This window comes from Hoplias malabaricus, chromosome 4 (genome assembly GCF_029633855.1).
Source record: "Hoplias malabaricus isolate fHopMal1 chromosome 4, fHopMal1.hap1, whole genome shotgun sequence".
In the NCBI taxonomy this organism is placed as follows: Eukaryota; Metazoa; Chordata; class Actinopteri; order Characiformes; family Erythrinidae; genus Hoplias; species Hoplias malabaricus.
This window is the reverse complement of record NC_089803.1, coordinates 55,627,278-55,647,686: the sequence shown is the minus strand read 5'-3', so window position 1 is coordinate 55,647,686 and position 20,409 is coordinate 55,627,278.

The window sequence follows — 20,409 nt, the reverse complement described above, 5'->3', positions numbered from 1 at the left end:
TATGCCAATTAATCCAATTCTTTGATTCCCCCCACCTCCTTCTCTTCCTCCTCCTCCTCCTCCTTCTCTTCTTTTTCTTCTTCATTCTCTTTTTCTGTTGTCTTGTTCATCCAGCATCTTTCTCTCATCTTTTATATTTGATAATCTCCGCTGCTGAGACTTGTGTTGGGGGTCGTGAACTGGTTAGAGGGGCTGAAGTGAACAGGAGAGGAGCTGACATGAGGAGCAATAAAGAGGTTTCCCACCTCCCATTAAAAATTCTGGATCCTGTCATTTAATGAGCACACAGTGAACAATAATAATAATGCCTAAACCCACCTGTAATTATAAAAGATCTTGCTTTGTACACTTAAAAACAGAATAATATCTCAACATATTGACTTAGTATCTTAATATTATGGTGGCGCAGCAGGTAGTGGACTGTCTGTGAGGAGATTGTGATTGCATGGGGTTCTTCCGGTTTCCTCCAACAGTCCAAAAAATCACATGTTGTGGTTAGTTTTAAAAAAAAAAAGTGTTCATAGGTGTAAATGTGTGGGTGAATGCGTGAGTGTGTGTCGCCCTGTGAAGGACTGGCGCACCCTTCAGGGTGTATTCCTGCTTTGCACCCAATGATTCAGAGTAGGCTCCGGACCCACCGCGACCCTGAACTGGATAAGCTGTTACAGATAATGAATGAATGAATAATAATATAATAAGATAGTATCTCAAAATATTGAGATAGCAACTTGGTGCCTTTGGTGCCTTACTGATTAATATTGTATGTGGAGGAAATAGGATTCCATACACTTTTCCACAATTCAACACAATTCTCTGGGGTCTTAATGAAATATTGTGACATTATTTTGTAAGTTACCACAAAAACCAAACACCACAGTAATATTCTGCCCCTGTCCAGTGAGCTTAATCAGTAACCATATTCGAATCAGTAACCATAATCAGTGAGCTTATTTCTCCAAGTTCATAGTGTTTTTTTTTTTAACATTGCCTTTGTGCTCTCACATAGTTGTGCAGAGCTATGGTGGAGTTACTCATACAAGGGTGTGGGACAGTTCTAAACTCTACATAAGAAAGAGCACAAAATCAGAGCTATTCATTTGATTCCATATTTTTAACCAAAACAAGCAAAAACAAACAAACATAAAAAAACACTGGCTTATTTGTTGGTAGTCTCTAGAGATACAAAGATTAATGTGGTACAAGTTCCGCAAAATGAATCCTATAACCCCATGAAGCTCATGCTCTACTACCTGTCCCATCACCAGAACAAAGCCAGCAATCCAAGTATCCCAAGGCAGGTTTTGGCCTATATTGGACCCCACTCCAAGGCTTGGGGTTTACCAGGCTTGGGGTCTGTTACAATCCCCGCCTCCTCTTTCCCAACACCTCAGGGCTTTTTCACAGTGAGAGCCACTTACACACACCTACTGGCAACACTTCATCCTCATTATGGCTGTAAAACTGTGTACAATCTTTCACACTGAGCTCCTGACCCCCCTCCGCTATATGTTTGGGGTTAATATGTGTGTGGATTCCCCAGCTACAGGTCAGCACAGATAATGGGCTATGTGTTGTTCAGAACTGAGATGACCTTGTGTTCTTGATTGTAAATGAATCAATCATTCTCTGGCAAGGGAATGGCCAGTATTTATGGTAACAAACGTGTGTGCCAGTAGAATAATCTTGTACAAATGTGTGCCTACTGTTTTGGTTGTTGTGTAAGTGAGAGTAAAAACTCTAATCTCTTTAAGAAATTTGGAAAAAAAAATCTTAGCACATAGAAAATCTTAAAACATAACAAGGAAATTCAAAGGCTGCACTAATCTGCAGCTCATGGGTAAAGCTTTAAATACTGAATCGTGATTGGTAGTTAAAGCTTTAGGTAAGCCTGATATGTTGGTAAAAACCTGGCAAATTCTACCCAACACCAAACACAAATTGCAGCATAGCCTCTTCATTCCAAAGCAGAAGTTGGGTCCTCAAAAGAATACAGCATAACTTACCAGCTATGTTACCAATCTAATATGACAATTTTCATATCACCTTATGAACCTTACTATCACTTAATGAATAGAATATTTAACAGCTATAAAACACAGATTGCACAATTTTTCTGACCCAGGTCTCATGAACCTTGCAGTGAGTGAGATGTAAGAGTTAAGCTATAAACCTAAACACTAAATCCGAACCTAAATTAAGCCCTATAAAAAAACAAGAACCAGAATTGTGGCATTACATGTAGTGTTGCTGCCACACAGCTTCAGGGTTCAAGGTTTGGTTGTTGGATTACAGGCAAAGCCTGTGTTTTTCCTGTGTCTGTGTGGGTTTCCTGCAGGTGTTCTGGTTTCCTCCACAGCACAAAAAAAATATTTTGGTAGGTGAATTGGCGGTGCAAATTTGTCCATATATGTGAATGTATGAGTGACACAACCTGTCCCTGTTCCTGGCTTCAGACTCATTGCAGCCCAGATGGAACAAATTTTCTCTGCAACCTTGAGACAAGATATAAGCTATGTTCAAAATAGCTCCCTATTCACTATCCTTTGTATTACTCACTATATAATGCACTGTTATAGTAAACTGAATTCAGGAGTGTAGTGAATGATAACTGACTAGTGTCCTGTTGGTATACATTGCTTGTACACTCTTTACTGCAGTTCGTTGCAGGTTTGAGTTCACTGAAAAGTGGGCACTATGGCTAGTTCTCAATATATGTTCTTGTCTGGACTTCTGGTGTTCTTGTGTACTTGGGAAATGTCATTAGTAGTAGCCCAAGTACTGTTCCATTTAAAAGTCCATATCTAGCCAAGTACAGTCCAAATACCCAGATGTGTTCTTGCACTGCCAGTATTACAGAGGATGCCTTGGGACATGACCTCTGTAGACTTGAGAGAGTCAGATATCCCAGAATGCCTTTCACACCACCTCTTTTTATTATTTTTGTTTTCCCCTGCCACAGAGACAGTGAATCATTAAGTAAACCTGCATTCCAATTGCAGAACGATCATATAAAGTCCTCCCAACCTCCCATCCTTGGGAATTGAATTTGCCAAGTCTGTACTAGGAACTACGGCAGATTGAACTTGGCATACTTTGTACTGAGAAACAGCGTATGTTTTTGGATAACACTACAAAATGGCAGAATGCCAAAATAGGGCACTATATAGTGAGGCAAGGGTCATTGCGGCATTGCTGTTAGACAGAAAACCCTTCTGTCTCTCTGCTAATCAAAAGCCAGACAGGTTAGTCACCAAAACACATCCCAAGTACTATCAGAGCCTAATTCACATAGAACAGACATATCAACATGGATCTTCATGGCTAGTTATCTTCACAGGAACATGCCACAGTGCACTAAAGAGCCGCTCTTTCAGAAGCAATGGCCCAGAGACGCCAGGCCTAATCACTGTGGAGGGGTACAGAGGAAGATTTCCCAGGCTACAAAGGCTCAGAGGTGTCTCTGGTTCTCTGGTGATACGCTACATTAAAAGCCACAGTGGCCCAGTGTGATCCAAGCCTTTTTTTTTCTTCCTACACACATCCACATATGTCTCACGCTGACCAGAGGGCAGAAGGTCAAGCAGGACAGGGGAAACATCTTTAAAGACTGAGTACAGACCAACTGGTTATGTGATGTTACTTCTGTTTAAACCAATGGGGATTTTAAAATTATGGGCACAACTCTTTAAGCCACCCAACATGTTAGGGGATACAGAAATCATTTATCACTAATGTTTATGTGGTTTAATTTCATCAAAACTTTAAAACAAAGTTACTATAGCTAGTGTAAAGCCTTCTTAGAAGTGTAGAGGCCATTAGTGCAGCAATTTGGCAACAACTTCCTATTGGTACGCCTGATAACAGAAAAAACATTGGGCAAGCAGTGTATAGTGTTGGTTTCAGCCTCCATCAGACTCCCGTCTAAGACGCTAAATGAAAGCCAGTAAAGCCCTGCCTGTAATACAGCCTTCACCAAGCCTCTCTGGCCAGTTTACACCCCTCAGCAGCCCTGGGGCACAGAGATGCACCCGGCTCTATACTAAAACCCCAGGCCTGGCACATATTCCATGCATTGGACCTTCTTTTTTTTCCTTTTTTCTTTTGAATCTTATTAGTGGTTGAACTTGGTTTAACTGAAAAAGACTGCCGACTTCACTCAATTAGCGCTAATAGGATTATGGGGCTGGTATGGGCTGGGAGGTTTAAACAGGGCTGGAATTTTGGCAGACACCTGCTACATGTACTGCATTAATCTCATAAAGGCGAGTATGCAGGCTCGTTAATGGGGCTTGCTGATGCCAAGGCCTGGGATGCCATTTTACAGGGAGGGAAGGAGAAGAGCAGGAAGTGCTCTCAGAAATGTGTCCCAAGGATGGGGATGATAGTGTTGGACTTCAGAATATATAAAAACAGAATTACACTGTATACCATTGGACCCATACATTTGAAGACTCCTCATGAACAAAATGTACCTGTGAAGATCCTTTTTTCTAACTGCGTATGTATGTAGTATGTGAGTTCAGACACAAGCTTTCCTGTGAATATGGCACAGAGCCCAGTGAATCACCATCCATTCAGTTCTCACTAATTGAGTCTCTGTAGCCATGCTGCCTTTTGGCTGCCTGCATGCACCTGGTCTGCCAACTCTTCATTTGCTATAATTTCACCATTCCGACTCAGAACAGCTAACAGAAAAATGTATTCTTTATTAGATGATGGGGTAATTGATGTACTGTACAGTACATTTAGTGATTAGTGTGATCTGAGCCTAGCTACTATTGATATTATTGAGGCAATACACTAATCACGGTCACTATGAGTTACTGACCCTGTGTTTATATTATGTACATTATATTTTCAGTGTTTTTTGGATATTATTGCAGTAGCTCAAGACTGACTCTGATGGAGAATATGGATTCATGATAAAGACAAAGTACCCTATTTCAATTAGAGTAATTTTCTGTAATTTCATTTTAAGTATACAGTGGAACCTCTACTAATACTATACTAACAAACTTTCCAAGATACGAACCGGGCAATTGAATATTTTTTGCCTACACCAACAAACCATGACTCTAGAAACGCCGGGCCGGCGGCTGGAAATGGCAACTGACCCCAATAGGTGAGTCTCCCAGCGCCCAGACTTGAGTGAGCTTTTAGGATTAGCAAATTGTCGTTTTAGCAATTTAGCATTAGTGTAAATAGCAGACATCGATATTCGTGCTAAGTTAAGCCGTATCTACGCTTCGTCTCCCCACATTCATCACCTACTCTCCGTTATTCCACCCACCACCACCTCCCGTCATACAGCCAGTGCCTGTGTTACTCCTCCAGCCAGTCGTCACGTCTTCAAGGTAGCGATGTGTAACCACTTAAAACTTTATTATTTCTTTTTTATTACTGTTATCACTGTATTTCTTTTTTATTTTTAGTAACGCTACATGTATTTTTTTTACTATTTTGTTTTGTAAACATATATCAGTGCAAAAAGGGTGAACGCATTAATTGCTTTTCCATTATTTTAAATCGGGAAAATTGACTCAAGAAACGAACTTTTCCACTTATGAACCGGGTCACGGAACGGATCAAGTTCGTAGGTAGAGGTTCCACTATACTAAGCATACCACGAGGTATTACTGTCATTTACTATGTAATTAAACAACAATATATGTAATTAAATATTTTGTTATTAAGCAATTTCATTCCTTTAAATCCTGTAATTTCACTTCCAACACTTTGCACTTTTTCCAACGTTAACATATTACAAATGCTGGGGGCAAATGTACAAGGTACTTGAAAATCGTAAAAAGCTGACCACGTGAGTGAGTCGCAGATGGAGGTTCAGAGCCCCTGTCAGTGACCAATGGATATTCAAAATGAACGCATTCTTCTAAGACTCTCCCACCCATGAAAAGTGTTTCAAAAGTCAGAAGTCATATGCATTCTGCTCTTGAGTCTAAGAATTTTACTTGTAGATTTAGTTTTTGCTTTGTAGAACTTTGATGCAAAATTCACTCCACATTTTCCTCTGAATAAAGACATAACAGATACAATATTCACAAAAATACTATTATTTCATAATCTGTGTAAATATTTGTTTGCTTAAAAATAGCTACATTCACTAGTTCTCATTAGCTATAGAAATGTAGAAATACAAAATAAAAACATTATTCTTTTGATGTGTGTGTTGATCTTGTGAAGAACCCATTTGGATTCAGGCAGAAATGACCTTGTAACCTTTGTTTAAATTACATTATCACAGCATATTACCATCAATGGGGCGGCACGGTGGCGCAGCAGGTAGTGTCACACAGTGCCAGGGATCTGGAGGTTGTGGGTTCGATTCCCGCTCCGGGTGACTGTCTGTGAGGAGTTGGTGTGTTCTCCCCGTGTCCGCATGGGTTTCCTCTGGGTGTGTCCGTAGGTGTGAGTGAATGTTTTTGTGTGTCTGTGTTGCCCTGTGAAGGACTGGCGCCCCCTCCAGGGTGTATTCCCGCCTTGCGCCCAATGATTCCAGGTAGGCTCTGGACCCACCGCGACCCTGAACTGGATAAGCGGTTACAGATAATGAATGAATGAATTATCATCAATGATTAACAATCAATATATTACGTTGCTTTTAAAATGGGCTTCTGTATGTTTTATAGACAGGGCAAACACCGCCAGTGACCTTCAGCCAGGAGTTATTTGTATTTTTCCCTCCCTGTTTTGATTCAGCTGTGGAAAGACAGGGCAATGTGGGGCATCGACACAGCACATAGTACAGAGCATTTAAAGGGGCTCTGCCTTAATCCTATTAGTGTGGAACAGCCCTCTTAGATCAAAGAGACTGAGACAGGGGCCTTATAACAAGAAGCACCAAACAGCAGGATATCAGCACGCTCATAAAGCATCAGAAACAGTCCCAGTCTGTCAGTTCCTGTAGTCAGATTTTGGTCAATTCTGTTCAGTGTCCAAATTTTGTGTTTGGTGCTTTAGTAGCCTGATAAAGTAAGAAGGACCTTGTTTGGATGCAGGGTCTGGAAATCATTCTGTGTAAATAGGCAGGCTAGTCCTCAAGCAACTTGTATATATTTCACAAACAAACCAATCCCAGAATTTGTACAAAATATAAATGGCAAAATGTGTATGAAATCTATTTATGTGTATTTACATGAATATCTGGCAACCTAGTGTGAAAAATCCTAACCCTAGACTTAACCATAAACTTAACCATAAATCTAATGCTAAAGTACCATTTTGTGCTTTATTTTAAAACACTAACTCAACCCTAACATTAACCCTAAACCTAAACATAAATCTATTTCTACCAAAGGTCTACCAAACACTAAAGGTCAGATCAGGGAGTGTTTTTAGCTTTTTTTAAAACTGTCATTAACACCTAACCCTTCACCCAACCATAAATTTAACTGTAAACCAAACTCTAATCTCCAAAAGTTTAGAAATGGCAGAGGTTAGTGCTTATGTAACAGTCTCACAGACAAATAGCCTTTGCTATGTCTGAAACTGCTCTTTGTTCACTCTTCCCTATATTACTCACTATATAGTACACTATTTTAGGAAACAAGGAATTCAAGAGGGTAAAGGACAATTTTGCCAAACAATGCAATGGATTATGGGTATACTATGGATTGTATAGAACCTTATTCAATGGACTATGGGCCCATTTAAGTGCTTTGAAAATTGGCCAGTACATTTTTGCACACTTCTACAAAATTTTACTTTTCTTAAAAAATAATAAATAAATAAATAAATAAATAAATAAATAAATAAATAAATAATCATAGTAATGATAATAATCATAATTGTCATTTTTTATATTATTATTATTATTTGTATATTGCTGGAGTGAATTCTGATCTGCGGTTATATTCCCGCCATCTGCCCAGTCATGGCAGAGTGCAGCTGAGGCCAGTGTAAGCGCTAAATGCTGGCAGTGTTTATTCAATCTGATCTGTCCCCAGTCAACCTCATTACAGAGAGACAAGTGAGAACTCATTGGAAGACTGATGCACCCCTCCAGCTCTCTTTCCATCTCATGATTTATACATCTTGTACTCTTTATCACTATGAGACCAGTATGAAATAGCAAGTCCACTGTTATACAAGGCTAGTCAGGCTAGGTGTTATAATATAGGGCCTAACCGCTCTCTGTAGTTAGGATGGTCCTCCCTCTCTTTTATCACTCAACATGATGCTAGCCATCCTGGATCTCTGTTAGCTAACAAAAAGATTGACACTTTAATACAGATTGTTAGTTAGTGGTCTCCTCCAAAAGTATTGAGTTGCCCAAGGATGTTGTGTTTGCAACATTTTTGCTGATTTAGCAGCTAGCATTTAATTTTGCGTAACACTGAATAGAATCAGATGAACTGATGACGTCGGCTCTTAGATAAGGGCTCTGCTTATGCACTTGATGACCCATTCTCCTCACTGGCAGCTCACTGAACCCCATCTTAACCAGTCTGGCCTTTATCCAGTCAGAATGGGTGGTCTCCCCGAATCACAGCTCAACCCCAGTGTCTCAGCCTGCCAGGAGCCAATCCCCCTCCTCCTTGTCCTCCCCCAAATAGCCCTCCCTCACTTTAACTCCGCTCCCTCAATACCTCAATACAGAACTCCACCTGCCTTGGCCTCCACAACAACATCAGTCTCACAGGAGGGGTTCACTTGTACATACACAGTTATAGATCTGACTCCTGTCTGATTGTATGTGTGTGTGTGTGTGTGTGTGCTTGTGCACACTTGCCTCTGGGGACAGTCAGCCTCTCTCTCTCTCTCTCTCTCTCTCTCTCTCTCTCTCTCTCTCTCTCTCTCTCTCTCTCTCTCTCTCTTTCTCTCTCTCTCTTTCTCTCTCTCTCTCTCTCTCTCTCACACACACACACACACACACTTTTAACATGAAAGGTTTACTATGGTACAGGCCAAGTAGAAGTCCACTTTGATGTGCCTATATCGACCCCCCTGAACACCCTCTGAAGCCCCCAACACCTCTCTCCCTCGACCCTGAAAATGGACTGCTGCTCTTCTTCCTCCCTCTCTGCAGAATACAGTTCTTCTTTCTGTCTTTGAAGAAAATGTAAAAGAGGAAACTGCAACTGGAAAATTTTAACTAACATATTAAATCCATTGTTAAAGACAGCATTAAAGCTCCAACAAATCACCTTCACCTATGTAGTAACTGGAGTCTTATGAGCCCTAGTGCCAAAAATGTACAGCTCAGATACAAAAGTAACCTTAAATGGATATTAAATATGAGAATTTTTATCCAAATATTGCACCTCAACCTAATTGCAACTCTTGTACTATACCATGCCACTCATTAGTGTCTGACGCTAATTTTTGGCACTTTCCAACTGCATGACACTTACTCAAATCAGCTATACTTTACTATACTTTTTGGCCCCTGGTTCCTGGTTGGTTTTCCAGTAGCACAACTTCTCACCTTGGCCCTTCTTGGGACTGAACCAAGCCATGCATTATTTCTTGTTGCACCATTCAGCTCTTGTCACCAATCCAATGAGCCTCTTCAAAAGACCACTACATAATTTTTGGGGCTGCCATTTTGCGCAATCCCTACTGTAGAGTTGACATATTACAAATGGGTAGTTTGTGATGAGTGTCGTTGTTTCTCTGGCCAATCTGCCTCTGCATGGTTTACACGTCACATTTACCTCCAGTTCTGAATAGAACTGCCATTCAATTGCTTGGGAAATGATGGAGTTTGTCTTGTCACGAAACCAAAATTATGACTTTCGATACAATACCTTCCTAAATATCTCGATACCAATACTGAAATGATACCATCGCAAAAACCTAAAACGTAAGGAAAAGTAATGTACTTTCTCTAAAAGCTGAGAGCGGTCGGCAAAATCGCTGGTATCTGGTTTTTAAGTGTGACGCCACGTGACGTTTCACTATTTCTGGGTCCAATCGCGCCTTCGGTCCTGTGTCATATGTTCATAAGACGAGTTTACTGTTTGAATAAAGCTAAATGTCTCAATCACTGTGATCTCAGTTCAGGAGTTCAGAAAAAAAAGGAATAAATTCAACATAAAAGGAAGAAAATGTGTCTTTGGCAGCACTTATTGAACAATTGCAACTCATTCTGATCTGTCTGAGCTTCCGTGCAGACTGACTATGCTGCTACGTCTCTGGAGCAACCAGCTGTGTTAAGGGAGCTGTGTCTCCCGGAGAAGAGAAGCCGCGGGGAGAGATCTGTCTCTCCCGATAACGGTCAATCCCGGTGTTCTAACGAGTTGTGCTACCGGCGATTCTTTTCTATATAAAGTAGCTAAGGTTTGTCCAGAAAGTCGCTGGTCATGTTTTCCGTTTTTTAAATAATACGCTAGAAGGTCTAAATCTATAGCGACAAAATCATTAAGGAAGCGAGAGGAGGCAAAGTGCTGTGAGCGCATACTCTTTGAAAATATTGCTTTTATTTTAAAACACCCCTCCTTAAAGTACCAGTACTCATTAAATGGGAGTATTGCACCACTTAAATGATAAAGTGTCGAGATACTTTGCTAGTATCGGTATACAGTGCAACACTAGATGGAGTGGCATAATCATCCAAACTCAGTACCTGAACTCACTAATGCCCTCAAGACCGGATGCCATCAAACCTCAGAGCCGTATTCCAGTATCTAGTGCTAAGGCTTTCTAGTTAAAGCGGATGCTGCACAAAAGGGGGAGACAAACATCCTAATACTATCTTTCATTTCACATTCACAACAGACATTTTACACCCCTGTTGTGCAGCTTACACACACACACACACAATTGTATCTGTGAAATTTAGGGACATTACATGAATTAACATTCATTTTGTGGAAACCTACAATGGCGACTTTTCCATAAGTAATTCTAGCTTAACAATAAGCCCTTAGCCCTAAACCTAACCTTTAACCTGACCTTAAAACATATTCTTAAAGTGTCATTTTTTATATTGTGGGGACCAACTGGTGACCCCGACAAGAGTCCCCAAAATGTGTATGTGTAAACAAGTCCCCACAATGTGATATGTTCCTGGCACACATACACACAAACACCCCGCCGACACACACACACACACACACATTTCAGGGGCCTGATTACAGTGAAAGAAGTGAAGCTTCATGATCTGTCAGCGCTTAGCTGGGACTTATTGCCCAAACAATGCTGCCACCAAATCCAGAGGGTCAGAATTCCAGAGAAATGATTCCTGAGACACAAAGACGCTTTTGGGTGGTTTCTGCCTCAGTGTGCGGACATTGGCATGCGTCTGTAATCACATTATGGGGTTAAGCACCAGTGCAGCGAGCAGGAGAAAAGCTCCAACACACATGCACACACTGGAGCACATACAAAAACACATTCTTGAGAAACAAACACATAGGAAAATGGAAAATAAAGGTATGATGGCATAGAAGAACCACTCTGTTTCCTTTATGAAGTGTTTCATAGTTTAAAACAGCTGTCTTGATAAGACCTACTTTCTGCATATTAGTCTGTCCCATTTTCTTCCTGTTCTTCAATGATCAAGACACCTATATGACCAACACAGAGCAGGCATTACTGTGATGACTGATCATCCTCAGTGTGGCAGTGACACTGGTGGTGGTGATGTGTTAGTGTGTGTTGTGCTGCTAGAAGTGGATTAGACACAGCAGTGCTGCTGGAGTTTTTAAACACTGTGTCCACTCACCAGGCACATGCCCATACATTTTGGGGGGCCTATTTCACTGCAATGTTGTACTTGTATACGTTTGTATGTGACAATAAAGATCCTATCTTATCCTATCAAGCCAAAAAGAAGGGCACCCATTGCTAAAAGTATTTTATTTATAAAATAAAAAAAAAAGGTTATTTATTATTTAACTTATATTTATTTTTGTTAACACAATCAATAAAAGTTATGCATGGATTCTCTTACAAGAATTCTTACAAGAACTCAAATAAATGCTACTTTTGGGGGGAATTGATGACCGAGAGGGTCATTTTTATTTTTAAACATTGATGAATGAAGAAAAAAAATTGGGCTCCAGCAGAAAGGGTACTTTTCTCAGCCAGGGCAAAAGGGCAGGTGCTTGAGCACAACTAGGGGTCTATCTGTGCAAGTGCTTGCCACTCAATGTCCTTTCTAATCCAGTCTACCTTGTTGGTCCACATTGTAGAGGTAAAGGCAGAGTCAGTATAGCTCATCTGTTGCTGCACGGTTTGTGTTGGTCATCCTGAAGACAAGTTGAAAGGGGGCTAACAAAGTATAGATAGACTACATGACAACTATGGTAAAAGGAGGTGAAAAATGGACATTTTAATGTTTTTGGCTGATCTGTTTCAAGACACTATCATCAGGATAAATCCCAACATCCTTCCACACAGTGATATTGTGTGATCACTGTGAACAAAATATATGTCCGGCTTCACCTTCCCAGGTTTTGGCTTTACAGTATATATGTAAATACTAAATGACAAAATGCAAACATTATACTCTTGATATTTGAATTCTATGCATGGCCTCTCCCCTGAGACCTGACTTCATTTTTTTTCCTGAGTCAGTGCTGAATAGTTTGTGAAGGAAGGAATGAGCTGAGAATTGAAGAAGTGTGTGAAATGAAGAGTGTGCGATTTAAAATGAGAACTGTGTGAACTGCGAGAGCAGTGTAGAACATGGATTTTCCCAAGTGGAAGTAGCTGGGGGAAGTGTGAGGCTTTATCATTTCTGAACTGGAATCTGTCTCTAGGCCTTAGAGACTCTCCTCGCATTAACGCCATACCTCTGCACCCAGTTTAAACAGCTGTCTTTGCTCTTTCTCTCTCTCATTCACACACACGCCCATACACACATCTCTTTCTTTCACTTCTTCACATATGCACTTGTGGCACATGTGGGATTCTAGCCTCTTATGCTCTTTCACATCATGTCATCTCTGATTTCCACATCTCAGTCAGACCAAACCAGACACTTCAGTGATGTTATCTCACCACACCTTCATACTTTCATTATCCCTTTTCCTTAAGCAGAGCCTTAATTATCAAAGGATCCGTTTTACTAGAAATGGGTAGTACACTACCTTTTTTGCAGTGCATTGTGAGATTTAGTGCACTAAAAGTTACCTACTCTGTTTTCATACACTAATACAAAATGTCAGAACCCCAATATAGTGCACTACATTGTCTCGGAATCAGCAACAGGGCTCAAATCCTCACAGTGTTCTAAGAGAAATGCTGTCCTCAAATCTGTGCCCTATTCACTATATAGTGCATTAATTTTGTAGTGGTGTCCAAAAGCATAGTGCACTATATTCAGTGCACTCAAACAATCCCACAATGCACTGCAATAAGGGGTGTACAACCAATCTACTCCTATGGATAGAGGATAGCCAAAATATGTTGCAGTGTTAGGGTGGGGTGGGGGGGACCCTGCATGAAATGTCTGTAATCATTCATTATAATAGTGCACTATATAGCGTGTGATGTGGTGAATAATTTAATAAATATAACAAATAATTTAATACAAATAAACACAAACACAGAGTGTTTTCTGGGGCAGTGCTCTTTCTCAGCTGGCTTCATTCTCGCCTTGACCCAGAACAAGTTGACAATATTTCTCAGTAGAAGAGTTGAAGACAGTAAACTGTCAATTCATGTTCTATTCAGTTAGCATGAACACAAACCTAAAAGCTATGTTTGTGAATATATTATAAATATACAGTAATACTTTGACTTACGAGTTTAATTCGTTCTGTGACCGAGCTCATAATTCAAGTTTCCTCATATACCAAATTAAATTTCCCCATTAAAATGAATTGAAATGCTATTAATCCATTCCAGCCCCCAAAAGAGATGCTTGCACAGCAAGATAACCGTGTGAAGGTGGCGTAAGCTCGCTCTCTCATAACTCAGATCTTGGCTCACATCATAAAGCAAAAAATCTACCGAGCAACGGCTGATAATCTAATTCAAAAGTTTCACTGTATGTCTTATCAAATGTATTAAAATGTAATTAAAATCCTTTACTTAAAATTGCAATATCAACATCAGCATTTGTGTTTTTTAATACCCTTAAAATTCATTACAAAATAAATGTTTGAAAAAGAATATTATTTATGTTGGGTGGTTATCACAAAGCTGCACCTTTCCTTTTTTTGTGTGTCACTATCAGTTGTGTAAGTGATTCTGTAATCTTCCTTTCATTATGTGCAATTTTCAGAAATTAAATAACTTCTATCTTTTTCCCTTCTGTTTATCTTTGCGTATTCAGTGATTCTTCTTATGCATGTACACTATCCTCAAGTATGTTTTGCATCCTTTCCATTGTAAGTAAAATTGTGTGTGTATTTTACTGCAGCACCTCAGTCAGTTGAGATGTATGGCATATAAGTTACCAGGAAATATAACTCTTGGTTTGAATTTGTGACCCTTTCCATCCCTGAAATCCAGCATATTAAAGTAACTCCCGGCTGAACTTGCTGCTTCTTCAACTGAGTCTGGTTTAATCTTTGCCCTAAGTTACACTTGCATTGGATCAAAGTGGCATAAGACTCTTTGAGGTTATCAATCCTTTCAGATCCTCTGTGTACTTATCCACTCTGTCTTCTTCTGTTTGCGCATTTTCATAAGTCGCTGTGGATAAGTGGATCTGTCAAATAGATGTAAATGTAAAAGCAGCAAAGTGAATGAGGAGTGAGTACCTTCCAGGTAGTGATGGAGTGAGTCCTCACTGGAGGATGGAGTTGATGGTATACAGAGTCATATGAAGAAATGCAGGGGTAGGGGTTGGGGTTATGCCATGGATAGGACTTGCACTCCCACTCTGCCTCCTGGTTCATTCCACTTCTCAGAACAGTGACAGGCTCAGTGGAGTGGGTCTGGAACATTCTGGAAGGACAGCTGAAATCAGTAGGATATCTTGGTATGCATATGTATAAATGTATCATCAAGGCCCCGCCCACAAATGTCTTCCATCATAGTGACTACTACAATTAGAGACTACAAATGTTATTTGTTTTGTGTAAATGTGTTAGATCTTTTCATCATTTATTGATCGATCAGATTTGGTACATTAACATCATTATACAATATTATCCTGTTAATGTTAAATATATTTATCATGGCAAAACTCTTTGTATCTTTATTCTAAAATCCTGATGATACCTATAATCACACCAAATCCCATCGACACACTCTTGAAAATTTGGGCTGATAATATAAATTCACGGTTAGCCCAGATCCACACCCTTGCCTTATTTGATTGTAATCACTGTCTGTGCATAAATAGTGAACCAGTTTCTTAGCTCTGGGGAAACCCTTGTGCATTTCATCCTGGGCTGCACTGACTTTGATGGTTACTGAAGCATAGGGAAAGTAAGATCTGTCAAAGGAGCTGCCAAAGAAAAAGTTCAACTTTATAAATCAGCAAAATATTAGAAATAAAATATCAGTACTCATCAAACTCTTATCAAGAAATGTTGGAAGATTACAAGTTCTGTTAATACCAGTCTCTTAACATAAAACACTTCACATATAATAATAAAAGGAGCACCTGCATTTGTTAATTTGATTCCTTGTGATTTGTAGTTATTTTACGTTTACTGAGCAACTTCCTGTCCACTGGTGGTGTTGTATCACACGGAATTTCTTTTTTTTTATGTCCCCCAAGGGAAACATTACAGAGGAGAACACAGAAATTTTTGGAACTTAGGTTTAGGATGGGGTTAAGTTTAGGGTTATGGATATAGAATTAGGATTAGGGGTAGGGGCAGATTTTTCACACTGGGTAGACTTCAATTTCAGTGCTACTTCACATGACTGCAATGGCAGATTTAGCACGGGACCCTTGGCACTGATTGCTGCAAGACATTTCACAGTGAAAAGGTCAGTGGGTAGAAGCATCCCACCTGGCCAATTCCCAGTGCCCTGTCACCTCTGAGGACTGAGGGCTGCACTGTGCTGGTGTAAGGTATGAGCATTGGACATTACTGAGATGCAGACTGTGTACTGGACCTTGTTGCTGCGACAAATGAGGCCTGGACCCTTTTGGATGTGAGCACTGAGTACTCTACATTATTGCTGCGAGGACTGAAGTTTGGATTTGCAGACAAGAGGACTGAGGACTGGACATTGTTAGTGTGAGGATGATGCCCAAACTTGTTGCTGCTAACAGTGAGGAGTGTGTGGTGTGATGAGGTCTGCCTCTAGACCCATGGCACTCCAGGCTCTGATGCGTAATTGGCTTATCAGAAATATGTTCTTTGAGCGAGTGACTGATTGGCGATCCACACGGATTCTCCTGAATGAGGACGGGGGCTAATGAATATGAGAGGGACAATGGAGAATTGGCCAGGGACAGAGAATCAGGGAGATTAGGCAGCATGCCAGAGCTTTCCGTTCTGAGCACAGTCGACCAGCCGAGCCACACCAGAACATTACGCCCTTTCAGAGTCCCATAGGCCTTGGCAAGTTGAATGTGTGATGTAATGCATGGTCTCGCCATCATAACTCACTGGCTACTGTATGAGACGGCTATTATACAGCACTGAGAAGGTAATGCACTGAATGTGCTTGATCCATTTTCCACATGAATAAAATATATTACATCCACACAACAGTGCCTTTACATCTAGTGATAATGTTGTTGATGTAATATCTTTTATTCATGTGGGAATAAATCAAGTGCACTCAATGCAATAGCGCTTCCACTATGTGTCCCATAGTGTCCACTGGTCCTGATATGCATGCCCACAGTTACAGTAGGTGATCTGAGCTGATATGTAGTTCCACAGTCATGAGCTGCAGCTGCCCTTTCCTTCATCATTATAATGTCCGTCCATTAGAGACAACTTCACCCACTCCGTGGTGGCCAGACCGTGGGCACCAGTGTCCAGAAAGACCCAAAAGGAGTGTGAGTGCCTTAATAAGATGAGCAGGCGCTTTCCAAATAGAAGGAAGCACCCTCCCTCCCACCCCCATCCGTCTCACACAGGAGGTAATTGGTGAGCCCCTCTCTTTCTGTCCTCACCTCACTTCTTCTGGGCACAGTGCAATCACCGTTAAAATTCCTCCGTCTCGCGCATTCTCTCTTTTTCTCCCTCTTTCCTGTCGCCAGCATCGCAGATTGCTGCTTCTGTATAATTGCTGATTCCAGAGCCTGGTCAAATTTGAAGATGGCCCGAAGAAGTGGGGTGAATAAAAGAAAGGAAAAACGCCTCGTCTTGTCCATCTACATTCCAGGGGACAGTGCCTGGTTTAGCCACCTCTGCTTGAGACAATTGTCCCTGTCTGCACTTGACTTGGGCCTGTGTCTGTGTTGGCCATTATTTGTATGAAGGTCTTTTTGTGAACGAGTCCTCGCAAACAGTGCAGCCGTTTTATACAGATAATTAACTAACAAGGCCTCTTTGGCAAAGATAATGACCCTAAACACAGGCTTTGTTACAGGCACCTTATCTGCCATTCTGCACTTGTTGGCAAATTTGGAGGTCAAATATTTCAAGCCATTTACCAATTACAGCCTTTAGCACCACTACTGCAAACAGAGAAGGCCTATATTTGGACTTCTTCTCACTAAGAGGCATGTGCATGCTTTTTGTTTATCAACCTGCTTCCCACCATTCGGCTGGAGCAATATCAGAATCATGTTTTTGTTGTTTTTGTTGTTGTTTTAGAGTTTAAACCAAGCTTCCTTGCTAATTTAGTTTAACTTAAGCAAGGTCAAAATAATTGAGCATTTAACCCACAACCAAAAATGTATCTGGGCTGTGTCACACCAGTGTCTGTTGAGCTGCTAGTGAGCAAGGAGGGATGAAATGGGAGGGGTGAGAAGCTAATGCCTATAAAACAATTCACCACTCACCACAAAGATATACAGTACCAGTCAAACGTTTGAACACATCTTCTCATTAGTCATTAGTGGAATAGTGATAGTCACTGCATACAACTGTGTACCAGCCCCTACCTCTGCACAACCCAAGTTATGGTCTCAAACAAATTAAGAAGGGAGCAGTTCCACAAATTAACTCTTGATGAGGCAACAGCTGTTCACTGAAAACCATTCAACGTGATGAGCTCATGAAACTGATGGAGAGAATGCAGAGTGTGCAAAGCTGTCATCAAAGCAAAACGTGGCCACTCTGATGAATCTAAAGCATAAAACATGTTCTGGTTTGTTTAACACTTTTTTGTTTACTACAACATTTGTTTACTACATTCTTCATAGTTTTAATGTCTTCCATATTAATTTACAATGTAGATGTTCAGACTGGTACTGTACATTCACAATATGTGGAAAAAGGCCCACGCCATAAGAAACCCTCCCTGAGTGGGTGTGTACAAACATTTGTCTGGTATTGTATATCACAATTACTGCTTCTTGGATAGCAGTAATATTACTGACACTCGTATTTATATTTTAATTATTTTACATGCATATTTTGGAGTGTATTTTCTTGAAATGTTATTGTTATTGTTATTGTATTCTTCTAGTTTAGCTTTTTTTTTTATTTATTCATCAAATTCATTTTAACTTTTATTTATTTTGATGGCACTGTTATTATTTATGGGTTCTTTTTTTTGTGGGGGGTGGTGGGGGGGTAATAATCCATTTCTAACCACTTTGTATGACGTTGTATTTTTAAAGATTGTGATTAGGGTCTTTGTAACAACACTGGGCCTCAACCTGAAAAGCATTTCAAGTTACAGCTGCTTGTAGGAAAGGTGCTATTAGAAATAATACTTTTATTAGGTATTGTATTGTACTGATTAATTACAAAGCCTTGCATTGCTCTCACTTGGGCATCAGCAAGACACATCAGCACTGCCTCTCCCTGCATGTGTGTGTGGATGACACAAGAGCTATAGAAATAGAGCAAGGGAGAGAGTAAGACTCTGTGTTTTAGCCTAGTCTCTCAGGATGTGTTATAGTCTGATGAGCTCTCCTTTCCCCGCGGGCCTCATTAAAAGGCTTCCGTCAGAAAAAGCCCTGTGTGACGCTGCACACTTCCACTTTCAGCAGCAGCTTTTGGCTCCATCTCGCCTTCCCTCCCTCCCAGGCCTAGGCCAAAAAAACACACACACACAAACACCCCTGTCCCTGAGCTTATTCTCCTCTTCTCTCTGCCTCACTGTCGGTCAGGCGCTCACTGCACTTTGTTGCGAGCCTTTCAAGTAGAAGCACCTATTTATTTGCTCTTTTCACTGCTAATTCTTTTGCTTTTTGTCCCTCCTGGGCTCCCCTCCAGCCCTGAACACAGCAGCATTGGCTGCCTCTCTGCATCCGAGTCCACAGTCACTGAGCCAGGAGAATAGACAAGATTAGAGACGGAGGACTGGACCTTGTTCTGAACTCAAACACACACACACAAACAATCGGTTGCATCAGTGAATTGTGGGGACGTTACACAAACCTCTGTTTATTTTGTGGAGACCTTAACACTTACTTTTCCACAAGTATTAGTGCTTCAGGACTTAGTACTAATAGTTTAACCAGTTTAGAATTTAAATAGCATGTCTTTACCTTAGAATACATCAATGGGACCAACTGGAGGGCCCCACAAGAAAGAAATGTCCCAACAATGTAGTCCCCAAAATGTGATATGTACACACACACACATCTAGCAGAAAATCAGTGTACATGAGCAACAGGGTGGCATTTTTTTGTATTTCCTTTGTAGTGATTTTAATAATTTAGGGGTCAGAGGGGGTCTATCCAGAGGAGGAAATGCCTGTGTTCTACATAGGAAACCCCATATAAAAGTTATGACTCATGCAACTCATTCAAGTCATGACCATTACATGTCTTATCATCATTAATGCTATGATTAAACTCCAGTGAGTTTAGTAATAAAATATATGGAGACCAGGAAAATATAAATGTCAGATTTTTCTCCTTTAAAAAATATGATAACCATTGTATTATCTAAGTTTTCTGTAGTTAGGACCTGTCCATATGGATCCATTTATTTTTAAATATTCCCATCCATATGAATATGAAAACAGCAGCATTACCATGCCAGTCCAGTAGGGGGCCATAGTACCTCTTAAAGAGAGGCCTCAAAACACCACAATGCATGAGAGAAACACAGGTGTTAATCCCAAATCACTCCATACTCCCTATGTAGTGTACTACATAAGTCATGAAATTACTGAATCTAGATCTTAATAATGAATCACATATTTCTAATACAGCTTAATTTAAATGTATTAATATGTGGGAATCTGAAGTCTAGTGCTAGGTGTGAGGCGCTATTTGTATTTCAGCCACATTTCAGACAGGCACGCTATGTGACGTCAGCGTTTCTGAAAAATATTCGTTAACCTTCGTCTGCACCAGAACAGTCAAAATGGCATTTTCAAAAATCTCCAACTTGGAGAGCGTTATCAAAAGCCTTCATTTTCAGTGCCATAAAACTAGGGTGACCAGATCTGAGA